Here is a 6,499-nt window from a genome sequence, read left to right as displayed (position 1 = left end):
GGAACACTTTCCAAATTATTCCTTGAAAGATCTAGATGAAATTCTCCATAAGTCTATTGCCTTGATTAAGATGAGTTCCAGATCCCAAATTTGGTGACTGCTTATTTGAGCTTACTAATCTTACGAGTGCCAAAGGAGATGTTGGAATCATTAGCAATATCATTTCCAAAGCTATTAGAATTCATAAAGATAACCATAGAAATGATCATTTATCTAATGAATTACCCTCTTTAGGAATTGATCAATCACAAGATGATGTTGAACATGGATACTATGATGATGATGATGACAGTGACTATGATCATAATGATGCAATGAGACACTTTGGTCTTATGGAAAAACTTTGTGGCTACATGGCTGGAGGAAAGAAATGGGTTCTTGATAGTGGATGTATTGATCATATGACCGGAGATAAAGACATGTTCCGTGAGCTTGCTGAAAACGATGGCTGTCAGTGTCAAAACCGGCGGATCTCGGGTAGGGGGTCCCGAACTGTGCGTCTAAGGAGGATGGTAACAGGAGGCAGGGGACACGATGTTTTACCCAGGTTCGGGCCCTCTTGATGGAGGTAAAACCCTACGTCCTGCTTGATTATTCTTGACAATATGAGTAGTACAAGAGTTGATCTACCATGAGATCGGAGAGGCTAAACCCTAGAAGCTAGCCTATGGTATGATTGTCTGTTGTCCTACGAACTAAAACCCTCCGGTTTATATAGACGCTGGAGGGGGCTAGGGTTACACAAGGTCGGTTACAAAGGAGGAGATATACATATCCATATTGCCTAGCTTGCCTTCCACGCCAAGTAGAGTCCCATCCGGACATGGGACGAAGTCTTCAATCTTGTATCTTCATAGTCTAACAATCCGGCCAAAGGATACAGTCCGGCTGTCCGGAGACCCCCTAATCCAGGACTCCCTCAGTAGCCCCCGAACCAGGCTTCAATGACGATGAGTCCGGTGCGTCGTGTTGTCTTCGGCATTGCAAGGCGGGTTCTTCTCCAAATTTCGAACGTTTGTCAAGCAGTGTCCGGTCCCATAAATGTTGAACCTCTTGGCTTCTGCGCCCAATAAGGGCTTTCTTCCACACGTCGAATGAATGCGAGGCGCCAGGGCGTTTTTACATTCGCCCCCCTAGCCACATAAATAAATTGTCTATTAAAGGGATGGGGATTCTTAGATCCAATCCATACCATCCTCCCCCAGCGAGAATCCATCGGAGCGTGCTTCGGAAAAATCCATTCCAGCATGGCCGACCTCCGCAGCTCCTCCTCCCGCCCCCGTAGCCCTAAGCATGGTGATTGGAAGAGGTGTTCAGTCCCACATAGTCGATTAGTCGAGCTGCAGACTAAGGGATTTCTCCCTCCGGCGTATATGGTGCCGGGCTCGCCACCTACAATGGCGGGGAGCAAGCGAAGAGCTTCCCCAGCCCCTCTACGGGGGAGCGGGTATGCCTTGTCCCTTATTTATTGAGGGGACTCGAATTTCTGATTCATCCGTTCCTCCGTGGCTCCTGGAGTTTTACGGCCTCCAACTGCATAATTTCACCCCTGCTTCCATTTTACACATCGCCAGCTATGTTGCCCTCTGCGAGTTATTTCTGGGCTGCAAGGCTCATTTCGAGCTGTGGAAAAGGTTATTTTGCCTCACTTTATCAAGTGGGCGGAGCCGAAATATGGCGCATCGCTGAAACCGGATACCTGTTCGGTACTCCGAAGAAGACGTCTGAAGACTGGCCTTCGGAATGGTTTTATATGGAGGACGTCCCCCTTCCGGACCCTGTTCGGCGGGGTCTTCCTGAGTTCAGCAATGCTCCTCTGAAGAAACGCCGAAGTTGGCGCCCACGGAGCCCCCAGGAGGAAGACAATGGAGAAGTCCTCTACCTGATGAACCGGATTAAAGTGCTGGCTCAATCAGGATTGACAGTAGTTGAGGTTACGTAAATATGCATAATGCGGGGAGTGCAACCACTTCAATATCGCTGGCACCCCTTGTGGTGTTTTAACGGGGAAGATGACGCCACCCGTTGCGGGCGTAAGGGTCCGGACAACGCCGCCGATTTAGCAAAAATTCTGTCTGAATTATTCAAGGGAGAGGAAGAGGAGTTCATCCGCATTAAGCCACGGGATGGATTATCCATGTACAACCCCCAAGCTGGGTGAGTTATATCTCCTTACTCCCGTTCTTCCCGCATTCTTTGTCGTAGGTACTCACCTTGCCATTTTGTGGCAGGAACTGCGAAAAGCCATAAGGGAGGTCAGCAGCCCATCTGCACAACCAGAGGACCCGATTGGGCTCTCGATGCCGGACTCGAAGAAGATCCGGTCATATTCGTGGAGCTGATAGACCGACAGTTCTATCAATTAAGCTGTGATGACGCCATGGTGGCCATTATGACCGACTATCCCGGACTGCTTCCCGCGTCGCATGTAAGAAAAAACCAAAAATCCCAACTCCAAAAACTAGGATCCCCTTTTAGACACTTCACCTACCATATACATATGGTGCTTGTTGGATTTCGGGTTCTGGCAGACCCTTGAGGTTCAAACACTGGGGTGCGCGCGGAGATCTCTCCCCTACCGATCTACGTCCAATCTCTTCGTGTGATCTAAGCTGGAAACAACGAACAACACAAGGGACACGAGATTTATACTGGTTCGGGCCACCGTTGTGGTGTAATACCCTACTCCAGTGTGTGGTGTGGTGGATTGCCTGGGGGGCTGATGATGAACAGTACAAGGGAAGAATAGCCTCGCGAGAGGTGTTCTTGAGCTGGTGCGATGAACTTCTTGGGCGAGTTCAGTCGCCTCTCTCTTTCTCTGCTAGGGTTCTATCAGATCTCTCTCTATCTCACTCTCTCGATGTCTCTCCTAGTTGTCTCTCTTTCATCCCTCCGGGGTGGCTAGCTCTATTTATAGAGGCCCTGGGCCTCTCCCCAAATAATGAGCGGTAAGGGCGCCAACAATTGGCCATTTTGAAGGGGAACATCTAGTACAAGTTATCCTGACCAAAGGTGGTCTTCGGCTGCCAAAAGCTCTAGTGATGACGCCATCTTGGGCTCCACGGTGACCTCCGTCCTGCCGCTCTATTGGTCTTGGTCTCGTTGCACCAGAATGGTAACCTTTGCCCGATGCCTTGTCCTGTGCTTTCCCCCTTTGCACCAAAGGGGAAACAAGGACACTACGCAGGTCGGCGCCCGCCTGGCGCCCGCCTGGTCTCGATCGTCATGGCTTGCATCACGGGCTCCTCGCGAGGTACCCCTGCCTTGATCTCTCCGCCTCCTCGCGAGCCTGCCTGATCGTCTGCCCCGCGAGGCTTGGCCCCTAGCGAGGGTCTTGAGCTTGAGCTGATGAAGATGGGCCGCGCTGGGCCCCCCCACTTGAGCCACGCGCAGGCAGGCAAGTCTAGGGACCCCCGTTCCCAGAACGCCGACAGTAGCCCCCGGGCCCAAGGCGCGCCCGGGCTTGGCCTAGCAGGGAAGCGAAGGGGCAAGCACGAAGCGCCGCGAGCCCCAACAGCCTGCGGCCTTGAGCGCCGTGTGGCAATTGATTGGACGTGGGTGTCTACGCTTCCCACGACGCTTCGGCAACTATCCATCTAACAAAAGAGGTGTCCGGGCCAGACTTACTTGCTTTGTTCTTGTTCGCCTCGCCCCCAATCCCCTTTCTCGCTCTCCTCTTTCTTGCTTCTGAAATCCTCCAGATCTGTCTCAATCCTTCTCGCCTGGCACGCCATGGCGCCTCGCAAGTCCCCGACCGAGGCCTGGTACTCGCTGGCCCTGGCTTCCCCGAACTTACCGGAGAAGAACCTCGCCCTCACGCGCCTGATGATGGTGGCGCAGGGCAGCAAGGGGGCGATTGTGCTCAAGGCCGGCTCCGACCAGCCTGAAAGCAGGGGGAGCACCTTCTATCTGCTTTTTTTGAGCGCCATCGTCGCTAGTCTGGTGCCTCCTTTCTCTGAGTTCTTCTTTGCTGTTCTCCGCCAGTACAACTTGCAGGCTCTGCATCTCCACCCCAACTCTGTTCTTCTCCTGGCGATTTTTGCTTACTACTGTGAGGGTCATGTCGGGGTAAAGCCCTCGGTGGCCTTGTTGCGCCACTATTTTTCGCTCCGGGTTTCTGGTGTCCATGTCTCCGCATGTGCGAGCTTCATCGCATACTCCAATTCCAATGCTATCTCGAAGCCTGGGAAGAGAATCGAAGGCTGCCGGAGCAAGTGGGTCATGGTGGACATCGGGCGCCTCCACCCCCGTCTGGTATTGCCTACGGGGCAGCCCAAGGCTGTCGATGCGTGGTGCCGCGTGGAGCTTGTCGACCCCCGTGCGAGGGCGGTGCTGAAGAGGATGAACGCGGACCTGAGGCCGAGCAACTTAGGGACGGCGAAGCTGACTGGAGCCACGCTCCTGAGGAAGTTCTTGGAGCACCAGGTGGCTCCACTCCAGGAGCACTCACTCCCGTTGTGGAGGCTTGGGGAAGCGGACGTTGCCTTGCGCCTAAGCTTTGAGGCCCTGACCGATGAGAATCTGGTCGCGGCCCTCCATTCCTTGGTTGGGGGAGACGTGGTGAAGCCGGTGGGCGCCCCCGTCCCCCTGTTCCTTCGCGACGACTGGGAGCAGGTGGTGAATGCCATGCCCACCTTTAATGGCGATGGGCTGGTGCCTGCGGAAGCTCCTGAGGGTCTTGCGACGCTGGCGATGGTGAACGTGTCCTACGACAGCTCGAGTGAGAGCGAGGGGGAAGAAAAGGCAGAGGAAGAAGAATTTGACTCTGAGGCGACTGGCGAGGAGTCGAGGGAGTCTTTCCCTTGGCGCAGGTCCCAGGTCCTCCGCTCCATGCCGGACGACGACGAGGCCGGCACCAGGCGAGGAGGGGAGGACTCTCCCTTGGTCGCGAGGAAGGGCAGGTCGGGGCTGGTTCCCCCAGGGTCTGCTCTGGTCCCTGAGTGATCTGAGGCCAGCTCCAGCCCTCCTGACGTGCCTTCTGATTCCGGGCCTCCCGAGGCTGACCCCAGCTGCAGGCTCTCGGGCTTCAAGTTCGGCCAGAGGTTGCTTGGGCCCACGAGCAACGACCAGTAAGTGCTCGATTCGTGCTTTGCTTGGTTTTTGCCGCCGAGGCTTGACGTCCATATTCTTTTGTCAGGCTGGCGCCTGCGGCGAAGAGGTTGAAAGGGGCTTCTGCGGCCCCGCTTGGGGCGAGTCCACCTACCGGGATGGCACCTTCGTCCACTAAGGGGAAAGACGGTGCGGCTCGCGCCTCCCCTACTCGGTCATCCTCGTGAGGCCGACTGGGACGCCTCGGCGAGGAGTCAGCCCCCATGGCTCCGCTGACCCTGGAGTCGACTGCGCTCGATGCTGCAGCCAGGGCAGCCAAGGCCCAGGGGGTTCCTTCCTGCCAAGCCGTGATCACGCTGCCGTCTTCTTCGCCTGCTCCGCCGATTCCCGCTTCTTATGTTCCCTCTGCCGCCGTCCTGGACCAGGTCGCCAGCGAACTGAGCCAGCTGTGGGAGGATCTTCTGAGTGCGGACCTTCGCCTAGCGGCCGGGCGCCTAGACTTAGCTTCTAGCTGGGCCCGTTCCGCTGCCTTCGTCTGAGCAGCGCTGAGCTAGGCCGTGGAGGTCTCCAAGGGGGAGAAGCAGGCTGCCAACCAAGCCAAGGCCGCTCGTGACGCTGCCCTGGGTGACGCTGAGGCTGCTAAGGCTCGCTGCGAGGTGCTGGAGACCGAGCTGCAAGGCCTGCGCAACGAGCTTGCCAAGGAGGTCCACGGCCGCCAGGAGAAAGAGAAGGAGATGAAGGTTCAGGAGGCTGCCGTCAAGGACCGGGACGTCAAGCTTGATGACCGCCACGGCCGGTTGGAGACGCTGGAGCAATCACTAAAGGTGGAGAGGACCGAGCTAGACGCCAAGGCGAAGGTCCTGGCGGAGGATCGGGTGGCCTTCGCGAAGATGGAGAATTGGGCTCGTGCCGTTCTGAAGATGCTTTATGAGAGTGGCTTGGAGGAGCCGCTGGCCGGTGCGGAGGACGGCCCCGCCAAGCTGCTTCCCTTCCTGGTCCGTGCGCTTGAAGATGTCGTAGACGGCCTTGGCCCCACGACCGAGGCGAGGCGCGTGCCCTGTCTTCTGCGGCACTGACACATGTCCTCAGCCACGTCTACCTGCGCGACCCCGATGTTGACTTCGATAGCCTGCTGGAACCCGTGAGCGGCGACCTTGCTGCTGCTGCCGCTGAGGCCGTGAAAGGTCGGGCCGAAGCTTTGCCGGGGAGGTTCCGCGCCTTCAGCGTCTTGCCCAGTTGCGGTGCCGCCAGCTCCGCGGCCCCAGGAGGCGGGGTCGCCCAGCGCGACTCCACCACAGGCGGCGGCACCACTAGAGAGTGATCCCTTCGCGGCTTCTGTCCTGTTTTTATTCCTGCAACATGCACCATGCCTCGCGGAGGCGTTTAAACTTGTGTTTGACGTCGTGAAAGAATCTATGGCTTGTAATATTTGCTTTGAATTTCCTGGAAT

Source organism: Triticum aestivum, chromosome 4A, assembly GCF_018294505.1.
Source record: "Triticum aestivum cultivar Chinese Spring chromosome 4A, IWGSC CS RefSeq v2.1, whole genome shotgun sequence".
NCBI lineage: Eukaryota > Viridiplantae > Streptophyta > Magnoliopsida > Poales > Poaceae > Triticum > Triticum aestivum.
The sequence above is the reverse complement of the archived record's forward strand: the minus strand, read 5'-3'. Positions refer to the sequence as shown.